At 38.7% G+C, this 12,315-nt stretch overlaps 1 pseudogene; it reads right to left on the bottom strand.

Moving 5' to 3' along the window:
* Positions 1–2,117: 2,117 nt before the first annotated feature.
* On the bottom strand, positions 2,118–2,236 carry LOC129877913 (5S ribosomal RNA; annotated as a pseudogene).
* Between the last annotated feature and the right edge of the window lie 10,079 nt (positions 2,237–12,315).

Consider the following 12,315-nt stretch of genomic DNA (forward strand, 5'->3'; position numbering starts at 1 on the left):
AATGACGGATGATATTGGAAGCTACCCAGTATACAGGTAAGTAATGGTGTGAAGGAGGCATGCTAGATAAGGTAAGAAGATTGAAATGTAAAGTCGAAGATTGAAGGGAAAAGTAGACAGAAAAGTATAACGGGTGCAGTTCAAGTTGGACATACGAGGTAAGTCTATTATTTTATACTGTTATTGATATTGGGCGCCCTGTATGGTGGTGATATGAATATATATATGTTGGCCCTGTGAGGCATTGTTGGTATTTCCTGAGTGCAGGTTTGGGATAGTAAAAAATATAGAGGAAACTCTGCCGAAAGTTTTTTGAAATAAAAAGTGAATGAGATATAAGGTTGTAGTATATCTTGAGAGATTGTATCCACGGTAACGCTAAGATCCGACTAGACTAGGAGTACAACTGACTTTGGGAAATAAGTAAATTGCGGTATGGGTGGTAATTAGAAGGTCGATACTGATATGGTGAGAAGAATGGTGATGGATATGAATGTCTTAAGACTGCCTGTGAGGTATTAAGGATGAGAATGACAAGGAAGGATAAGGGGGTTAAGTACGCTTGCTCCACCAGGTGGAATTAGTCCAGAGTAAGGATCGTGAATAAAGGTCAAGAAATATTACCCTTCAGGATTGACCATGAGCAGAATATAGTGTGAATATAATAAGGATCATCATGGAAGTACGTAGGGCCTAGTAACGAAGTAACTAAAGAATGTGATCGTGAGTAAGATTAGGAGTCAGCATCGAGTACACGATAAGGATAAAAGCGCATGAAGTAGAAAAGGATATTGTGTATATGTACCTCCACCATGGAAAATAGTAATACCCCTCAAGGATAAGGGAGGTAGCTCTACAAGACTATTGATGCGTTGCGAGTCCATTAAGAGGAACAAGTGGTATTCACTAGAATGAAGATAGTGTTATAGCAAAGCTAGAAATATGTGTCATCAGAGTATAAGTGCCCCCGAATGGAGAATCGGACATGATTATAAGCACTAGTGACGTACTAATTGGGATGAAGGAAATGCGGCTTTGACTAAGCTACTACATTAGTTATATGACTCGAGTACCAGTGCTTGGACTGGATTGTGTACTATTTATCAAGAATTCTAAGCACCCCATAGTTGTATTAAGGTTTCTTACAGGGGCAACCTAAAGTATAGATGAGCTAATAGAGGGTATAGACATGGTGCAGTATGTCAAATATGTTGGCACAGAATCATATGCGTATGAACAATTGAAAATAAACAGAGGATGACATGGGTATGCCCTAAAGGAGGGAAGTGGATGAGAGAAATACACGCGTGAGATGAAATCAACTGACACTATCACATATTGACAGGAACGCTTAAATTTCAAGCGACATCCCATACTGGCACAAGTTAGCAGGAGCTCGAGGCCAATAATAAATGGATAGGAGCCGCGGTATCTGAGACCGTGCAAAGAATCATTGGTAGAACCCTAAGGGATGGGTGCCTACCACAAAGGGTGAATACGATAAAAGAGTAGGACTGAGCAAACTAAGGACCATGTAAAGGGTAGTAGGGTCGTGTTTGGGTAAAGATTAATATATGGCAACAACGTCATTGGCCGTTGATATGGTGACATATAAATAGCAAGGAGAAAGAATAGAAAATCTCTTATGGTAGGAAATGAGGAGACCAAGGAGTACGTAAAGGAAGAAAAGAAAGGAGTAGGACAAAATAGCATTGGCGCGAGCAAGTTCTAGTGTGAAGTCGATATGTAAAGCAAGATGGGCCAGGAAATGAAAAAATTATGTCTATCTTATACATGTTGTATCAGAATGGTCATGCAACCTATGGATATGTATATGTTGAGTATAGGGTCAAGTGAGAAGTACACGAGAAAAGGAGCTAGGATGTTTTGGAGACATACAGAGAGATGTCAAGATGGGTTAGACCAAACTACCGAGAAGGGGTGAGTACTAAGGGAAAAATAGGACCTAGCTGTGGTTGAACAAATGATCTATCCTGACATCGAGTGTAAGACAGGGGCGGAGAGGGCAAGACGAAGCATGAAGACTAGTAAGAAGACGTTAAGGTAAATCTTGGGCTAGGTTGAGTGCCTTCGCACATTATTGCAAGGATTGCAATGGAACGTGATACGAGGACTTGCCAGAGGGTCACCCATCCTAGTACTACTCTCGCCCAAGCACGATTAACTTTGAAATTTCGGTGGGATCCGATGCGTTAGTGCTGCTATAATCGCACGAGATGGAAAGATCCAAACTAGCGGTGAAGCAACGACACAAGATTATGTACTAAGAGTGTTATAAGTTACATTAAGGGAATTATAAAAGGGCTTAAGCAAAGCAAGCAGGATTAGCTGATTACTAACAGATGGCGCACTTGTATGCCACAGTTCTTCAACATAATACCAATTAATGATAGGCAAACCACAGAATAGCTATATAGGTCATTGTGTGAGGGGACTTCAGCACAACTTGGTAGCCGACTCTGATGGGCAAAAAGTAAAACTAGAAAAGGCGAGGGTACTAGTTGATGTTATCTAAAGAAGGCAAGAAGTAATATACGAGGTCGAAGATTCCACAACACAACCTTGGCTACAAGACTTACTTTGCACTTCCCGAACAGATAATTCTATATGAAATGTTATCCACAGATTAAAAAGATCAGCCCATGTTACTCCAATGAAAGACTACCTACTCAGCCGAGATAGTGTGAAATTATAGGTCAAGAGAGTGGTAGGACCTTATGGAGTTCCCATAGCTATTGTCCTAAATGAAGGAGCCCAAGTTACAGTTAGCTACCGAAGATCAGTTTACGAAGAGATTGGGAAGGCAAATAGGTCTTCGTACACTATTTTACCCTCAGACTGATGGAAAGACTAAGCTTATAGCTAAACATTAGATGATATGTTGTGGGCCTATACGGTTGACTCCAAAGGTAGCTTGGACAATTGCCTACCACCTGTCAAAAGTACTTACGATATTAACTATCATTCTAGTATCTAGATGGCCCTGTACGAGACTTGGTATAGTGGACAGTGTAGGTCGCCAATTGATTGGTTTAATGGTAGTAAAACACGACTAATACGCCCAGATGTGGTTCAATCAGCGGTATAAAAGGTGAAGCTTATTTGGGAGAGATTATTAGCAGCTCCGAGTTGACAGAAGTCAAACGCGGATAATCAACATCGATCTCTAGAGTTTCAATTTATAATTAAGCACTCTCAAAAGTGTCATCCACAGAGAAAGTGATGAGAGTCAGCAAGAAAGAGGACCTTAGTCTGAGATGCATTGGCTCTTATCAGACCCTCCGCCGAATAGGCAAGGTTGCCTGCGAGTTGGACTTGCTAGTAGATTCGGAAGTAGTACATCCAGTCTTCCAAGTATCGATGCTTCGCAAGTGTGTTGGTGATCCATCCTGAGTATATTCCGTAGAGGATATCAAGTCACATAGAAGTTATCCTACGAGAAGCAACCGGTCGCCATCCTGGATCGGTAGAGTAGGGGGTGGTGAATTAAGGACGTAGCTTCTGCCAAGGTGTTATGCAGAAACGAGAGTCGTGAAGAAATGACCTGGGAAGCTAAAAGAGGAAATAGAATACAGGTATTCGTATCTACCCTTTACGCTATAGGTAATCCCAATATTTAAGACTCTAATAGTGATGGCTCGATGAAAGTATATGTTATTGCAATGGAATAGAAAAACTCTCCATATAGTTTGTATAAGATCTTGAGGAAGGTTTTGGTTCACATTTGAGGACGAATGTTCGAAAGGAGGGAAGGATGTTACACCTCATACTTTTGTACCTTGGAAGGTTCTTAAGCTTCTTAAGTATCTTGAAAGGTTCTTAAGTTTTTGGAAGTATTCTTAAGTTTGTTAAAGCTTCTTAAAGCTTCTCAAGCTTCTTAGAAGTTACCATGGGAGCCAGATAGTCCATAACGCTATCAAACAACTCTAAGGAGGGGAGAATGTGACACATCATGATAAGGAAGATTGGAAATAGCGTTGTAAGAATCCAGAAGAAGTTGGAGACCAAATAACGAGTTGTAGGACTCAACTTACTTACGTAAGCTACCAACTTGGAAATCTTACATACTTAAGCTAATTGAGTACCTACCAAGCTTACGTAGCAAGGATTACATGGGTTTGTAAAGTAAGATAAGATTACGAACCCACGAGGAGGAAAAGAGAGTGACACATGGCAGCATGAGGGAGTGCCACATGGAAGCAGCTGGTACTGCCATGTAGAAGCAGCTGAAGCATGGGGGTGGGCCCCCACCTGCCATATGGCAGCCCCTAGTTAGAAGTGGGGGTGCATTGGCCTATGAGGGTTTGGCACGTGTCACCCCCTAAAGTTGCCTATATATGTATGTTTATGACTTTTTACTTTTATCCTTATCTCATAAGTCATCTTTATCAACAAAAGAAGATTCAAGAAAAGAAGAGAAGAGAAAACTTGAAGGTAGAGAGAGAGCTACGGTTTGGAGGAGGAAAGGTGAGTTCCCCAATTTTATTTTGTGAATTAATTATCTAGGGTGCACCACGATGTTATGAATGTGTTATTAATGAAAAATTATGATTTGGATTATCCCAAAACGTTATCAAATAGCCACAAAGTTTTAGGCGCGCTAAAAGAACTTCCTAGGCAAGTTTCGATGAGTTTGACGCATTTCGGGTAAGGTAAGGGTTTCCTTTTCAAATTGGAGTTTATGATGTTGGTATGAGGTATATTAAATGTCTTAAATAAGTTTGGAAGTGGAAAAATTACATAAGTATGCTTGACGTTAGAAATAAACTAAATTGAAGTGGTTATAGCTAAATCAAAGTCGAGTAGTGGGTTGTCGTTGTGGTGCTACGGGTGAAGCTGGTTGGGTTGCGTATTGCAGGGCTTTAAAGTGTTTTAAAATGGGGTGTGGGTTCTTCTGGTTTCATCCACACGACCCTCCATTTGGTATGGTTGAATATTTTGTGAAATAAAGATTAAAAACTCTATTTTCATATCGTAGTTTTGAGCTAGTTGTTTGGAGTTGTATTGTGTAATGTTGAGGTGGTTTACTTGTATATATGCTTTTGGTTGTTTTTGTTGGTATGGTTATTGACACTGTGGCCAAGTTGAAATCTCGGGAATATTGAAGTTATAGGGGAAATGCTGCCCGATTTTCGATAGCATCGAAACTAGTAACAAACTAATTGAGGGTAATGGATAAGGAAATGACTCTTATTAGTACTTGGTTGTAGAGTGGGATATTGGAAAGTGAAAGACTATTAATGTTAGTGTTACTTTAATGTCAAATAGATTAAGGAGGTATCAAGGCAAGCCCGGATTTCAATTTATCCCGAAAAAAGTATGTGAAGCTTTCTCTTGGCATGTCTTTGGCATAAGTATGTGAAGCTACCTCTTTTCGTTTGACATATTTTTGGCATAAGTATGTAAAGTTACCTCCTTTCTTTTGGCATATTTTTGTCATAAGTATGTAAAGCTATCCTTTCTCTTCTTTTGGCATATTGTTGGACAGACCCTAAGCATATCCTCCAACATTTGAATAGTCCACTCGGATTGACCATCGGTTTGGGGATGAAATGCTGAACTCATCTCTAGCTGCATACCTAAACCACGTTGCAATGCCTCTCAAAAGTGAGAGGTGAACACTGAACCCCGATCTGACACAATAGAGATAGGCAACCTATGCAGCCTAACAATCTCACGAAGATAAATCCTAGCTAACTAATCCACATTGTAGCTAGTCTTCACTAGAAGGAAATGGGATGATTTGGTCAATCGATCCACAATTACCCAAACAGAGTCAACTTACCCAATGCCATAGGTAATCCAGACACAAAGTCCATAGTGATACGCTCCCATTTTCACTCAGGAATGGGCATCCTTTGCATAGGACCACCCATTTTTTTATCCTCATACTTCACTTGTTGGCAATTTAGACATTTAGCTACAAAATATACAATGTCTCTCTTCATGCTAGACCACCAATAATGTTGTTTCAAGTCATGAAACATCTTTGTCACTTCCGATTGAATTGAATACTTGGAACAATGAGCTTCCTCCAATATCATACGTACCCATTCACCAACCTTGGACACACAAATGCGACCATTGATTCTCAAAACTCCTTTTGAATAAAGAGAGGCTGATTTTGCTTCACCACTCAACACTTTGTCTCGAATGGCCCTCAACTTGTCATCTTCAAACTGGTATGTACGAATCTGGTCCATCAAAGTAGACCTAGCCTCCACAAAGGCCAAAATACCATGATATCTAGAAATATCAAGTCGGACCAACTGTCTAGCCAATGACTGAACCTCTAACACTAAAGGCCTCTCATCAGCCTTAAGGAAGGCCAAAATACCCATACTAGATGCTTTACGACTCAAGACATCCGCTACTACCACATTAGCTTTGCCCAGATGATAAAGTATGTTGATGTCATAGTCTTTCAATAACTCTAACCACCTACGCTGCCACATGTTCAGATTCGGCCGAGAAAAGATATACTTAAGGCTACAATGGTCAGTATAGACCTCACAATGCACTCCATAGAGATAATGCCTTCACAACTTCAGAACAAACACCATCGCTGCCAAATCTAAGTCATGGGTAGGAGAGTTCTTCTCATGTACCTTAAACTGTCGAGAAGCATAAGCTATAACTCTACTTTTTTGCATTAATACACCACCCAAACCGACTCCTGAAGCATCACAAAACATAATAAAGGCCATGCCCTTCTTGGGTAAGGCTAGAATAGGTGTTGAAGTCAATAATTCCTTGAGCTTTTGAAAGCTTATCTCACACTCATCAGTCCACTGAAATGCCACGGTCTTTTGAGTTAGCCTAGTCAATGGGGCTGCAATAGAAGAGAATCATTGAACAAACCGACGATAATAACCTGCCAACCCAATAAAACTCCGAATCTCGGTAACCGAAGTAGGACTAACCCAATTATGAACCACTGCAACTTTGTATGGATCAAACATAATACCATCCTTGGTCACTATATGACCCAAGAATGTCACGGACTCAAGCCAAAACTCACATTTGGAGAATTTTGCATACAACTCCTCCTCTCTCAATCTCTAAAGGACTGTCCGCAGGTGCCTAACAAGATCTGCCTCATTCTCTGAATAAACCAAGATGTCATCAATAAACATGATCATAAACGAGTCCAAATAAGGTCGAAATACCCAGTTCATCAACTCCATAAAAGCAGCCGGGGCATTAGTCAACCCAAAGGACATAACCATAAACTCATAATGCTCATAACGAGTCCTGAATGCAGTCTTCGGGATATCATATTCCTAAACTCTCAACTGATGGTAACCCGACCTCAAGTCAATCCTTGAAAACACTGATGCACCCTGAAGCTGGTCAAATAAATCATCAATGCGAGGGACCACTTGTTCTTGACGGTGACTTTGTTCAACTGTCGATAGTCAATACACATCCTCATAGTACCATCTTTCTTCTTCACAAATAAAACCGATACACCCCACAGTGATACACTAGGTCTAATAAACCCCTTTTTCAATAAATCTTCCAATTGTTCTTTCAACTCCTTTAATTCTGCCGGAGCCATTCGATAAGGAAAAATAGAGATGGGTTTAGTGTCAGGCTCCAAATCAATCACAAAATCAATATCACGGTCAGGAGGAACTCCCAGCAAGACTGTAGGAAATACATTCATAAACTCTCTCACCACCCTCGTAGTCTCTATAGAAGATGACTCTATAGTGAGATCACATACATGAGCCAAATAAGACAAACAACCCTTATACATCAAGCGACAAGCACGAATATAAGATATCACCCCCTTAGGATACGAACTCGGATTACCCTTCCACACTAACCTAGGTAAATCGGGATAAGCTAAGGTCAAGGTCTTTGCATAACAATCTAATATCCAGTACATACCCAGTATCACATCAAAATCGAGCATGTCTAATAAAATCAAGTCTGCATGGGTCTCTCTACCCGAAAATATCACTACTCACTCTCTATATACCCGATCCATCACTAAAGATTCACCTATCGGGGTAGAAATAGTAATGGGCACAGCAAGGGGATCACTCATATAATCAATACCAATAATAACTGTATCAAAGGCCTCTGCCTCAAATCTACCCAATATAGCATATCATAACTGATGATCACCCCTAGCTTGCAAACCACCACAACCACCACCTCGAGTACTTTATAAAGCACCTTAAACAACTAAAACTAGTGTATCATGGACAGCTTGTGACCCTAGCTGAATAGAAGAAGAATCACATATTTGCCCCATGTTCAAACTCACCATAACAAAAAAAACCTCAATAAACTACTCCCGACTCATCATAGGAGGACCGACAAGTCTATGAGCAAAATACGACCTACATCACTCTTTATCCATTCCCACAACTGTAAAGAGAAATAAGACATTCCATGTGCCTTCAAGATACTCGGTTTTGAACAACCTGTCCTGACACTTGGTCAAAAAGATATAAGCTTTCTAAACAATGATAACATCAAACATGGGAGATAATACCCTAATGAATCTCCCTAAAACTCTTTTTCTTCTAAGTAGACTTAGCAACACCAGAAGACATAAGTGGAGCAACAAACCTCAAAGGAATGCAAAGTAGGGCTAATTAGATATCTAAAATTTGAAATCAAACACTCGAAGTCTAACCGACCATTTTCCCCACCTTTTTTGTTTGTTGCTCCCCATCTTCATACTCATAATTAGGCTCGAATGGGGCATCACTAGATCATCCTCAAGCCAAAGCTGCCATTTCGAACCTGACAGTTACTTTTAACTCGAAAGGAATAGATTAGAGGTATACAACACTTGATATGAAAAAATTGCACGAAAGGAATCAAAGGAAGGAGTTTCTCCTATTAAGTATCTTGAAGATAAGTACGGATGTCTACGTACCGATCTGCAACACTCTACTAGACACCCTACTCTTTAACTTATGAGACTGGTAACCTAGCTACTCTAATACCAATTTGTCACGACCCAAAAAAAATAAGGTCATGATGGCACACATCCTAAAACCCAATCTGATGTATAAGCCTAAAAGTAAAACTCATATGAGACTCCCAAAGGAAAAGTCATGCCACGATTTAAACAAAAATAAAAACAATGAATAAATTATCCCAAAATCTGGTGTCATAAGTATAAAGAGCATCTAATACAAGGTTCGAATCTGAAGATACAACATAAATCTTTGAATGATACAAAAGACTGAAAAATAAAGATAGACTAGTGACGATCTGAATCCCAGGACCTCACCACTAATCTGAGAATACAGAATCAGCTGAGGTACCCTGACTAGTATCTGTATCAAAAAGGAATATAGAAGTAGGGGTAAGTATAATTTACATGTACTTAGTAGATTTTAGCCGACTAAGTATAAAAAATTAATCAAACCTATGAAATAAACTAAGGAACGCTTCCACTTACATATAGAAAAGTCCCACTCCGACATCGGTGATGCCAATTTATATAGAATGGTGCGAATAAATTAATCTCATAATAATAGCTCATAATCACAATTAACCAGATAATTTAAGCAGCAGAGATATCAATGCAATGCAATGCAATATAATATGATGATGCGGTGGTACGATGGAATCAAGACTGTCGCATAACCTATCGTATACACCTGCCAAGCTATGCTACCAAGCAGGACCCATGGGGGTCTCGCAGACCATATACATCAATCATAATATCTCATCATCCTTGCCACCTCCTCGTGGTCAAAGGATCATAATGTATCCACTACCCTACCATAAAATTGTCTCGACCAAGGACTCAAGATACAAAGGTTTAAAGGTATTTCATTTTTCTTTCTCAAATTTTTTTCCCCATATTTCTCAACTTCTCATGTTTCATGATATGATGAATAAGGATGAATGCATCAGAACACATATGGCATGGAAGCAATATTCAACTCAACATGTAGAAGAAGGTTCTAAGTTCTCAAAACTTAACCTACACCTGATACTCAGCCTCAATAAATACCAATGGAAAGGAGATATTTTAATAAAAATGTTCATCCATTTCTCAATAATACTTAAATACTTAGGCATGCTCAAAACCCCCAACTCAACCCCTCAGGCAGGCATTAAGTTAAATAATATCATCAAGTCTTTCTCACATGCAAATCATGAATCACATGCTCTCAAAGCAAATAGGATAAAAAATAAGGCCCCCACATGGGCTATGTAATACAAATAAGCCCTCACATGACAACACATTAATAAATAAGCCTCCACATGGGCATCACAATATATATAACATTCTCAACTCATACTAATGGCTAATTATCTCATCTCGGTCTTAAAGTAGGATAACCAAACCTATCTCAATTGTCGAAACCTCACTCGAACACCTCCACCAAAAAAGCAACACTCAAATTCAATGCTCGGACTGACAACCCACTATCAAAAATAAAACATACACAGCACAAGGAGTCTAATGACACCTATATTGATAGGTTTCAGAATTAGGGGTAAAATAGTCTAGAAATTAATTATTTTAAAAAAGGGTTAAATCTGGAATTTTATTTAAAAATTATGTTCTACACATGGAATAGAGTTCGTGGCTGAAAAACCCATTAAAATTGAGTTCCAAATCATGAAAATATAATTTTCTAACTTGGAAGAAAACCCTATAACCCACCTTTGAAATCTTGATTTAAAGATGTTTTGGAAGATAATAATTGCAGAAATTAGTGAAAGATAATCTCACCATGATGTTCCTTGCAAAAAAACTCACAATTTAGACCCAAGATTCATTAAAAATGGAGCTAAGATGACCAAGAAACAATCCTCCAAAAATTACAATAATTTCATTCCGAAAATGGCAAGAGACAACAACTTTGAACAACAATTTACCAGGAATGAAGCCTTTACAACTAAAACTAACACCATAACGATCCTTACGAAAAAACTCAGCAATTTAGCCTCAAGAATCGCTGAAAACGGACCCAAAATGCTCAAGATATCAAATCTCAAAATTCATCAAAAATCTAATCCAAAAATAGAAAGGGCAGCTGCTATAATGCGAATCTTACCTCAAAAAATTCTTCCCCATCACTTTCCAATTACACCAATTTATTCCTATGGAAAAAATACACAATTTAGAGTTTTGAATCACTAAATTAGGATCTAAGATGACCAAGAAATCATCTTCCAAAGTTTATAAAAATTTGAATTCGAAAATGATCGAGGCGGCATCTAAAACATCAAATCTTACCTAAAACGAAGCTTCTAATCATGCTTCTGAGCTCACCAATGGATTCCTCGCGAAAATCTCTTGAAGATAAATTCTTAAATCACTAGATTTGGACTTGAAAAGCTCAAGAAATGAGGGTTCAAAGTTGAGAGAAAATTCTGAAAATTCTGGTGCAAAATCTGCACTTTTGCACCAAATTTTTCTAGTTTTGCATTATTTAAAGTCTTCGAACGGATCCTAGAAATTCGTTTGGAACCTGATTAAAATAAACCATATAGCTACCCTACTAAATTCGATATTTTGGATTCAATAGCACATTAGAAATTATCATACGAGATTATTTTAATAAAAAGTGGATCCCACATCAAAGTGTCATTTTAAGGCAAATTCCACAATGGGCCTCGGGATTAGACCAAAAACTTTAGAAAGCAAATGAAGGGTCGTTTTAGACAAAACTCAACATTCTGAAACTAACTGCGCTATCAGAATTTTCATCCAAGTACATTTTCCAAGAATATTGACCAAAGTCAATCATAGGCTAACTTTCAAAGTCAAAAGCATCAAATAGCCCAAACTCGTATCGATTGACTCGATAGTCATGCCGACAATGCTACTAGCCTAATTTGGCCATTCCAGAGCTGATGGAACCACCATAATTCAAATTCTAGGTCTCCTTGATCCAAAACTCGAAAAGTCGCAACTAAACCAACTTAGGCCTTCAAAATACCAAAATGGGCTCGGGACCTCTACATATTCAACCAACACTTTTTCTAGACCAAAAATCATCCCTCGAATTCAACGGAGTCGTCGAAATTCAATTCTGAGTATCGAAACTTTGAAAGTTGACCAAAGTCAAACCTTGGCCTAAAATTCCTTAAATTCCCAACTCAAGACATCAAATTTTTGTTACAACTCCAAAACTAATTTCGTAATCTCTCCTAGATCAATTTTCACATTTTGGAGCTGCTGAAATTGATGAAATTCCGTTCCGAGACTCGTAGCTCCGGTTGATTCCCAAAATTACTTTTTCACCTCTTAACTCTATAAAACTCAAGAATTTGCACAATTTACAAACCATTAAGATTTTG

The sequence above is a fragment of the Solanum dulcamara genome, chromosome 12, assembly GCF_947179165.1.
Source record: "Solanum dulcamara chromosome 12, daSolDulc1.2, whole genome shotgun sequence".
NCBI classification, from domain to species: Eukaryota; Viridiplantae; Streptophyta; class Magnoliopsida; order Solanales; family Solanaceae; genus Solanum; species Solanum dulcamara.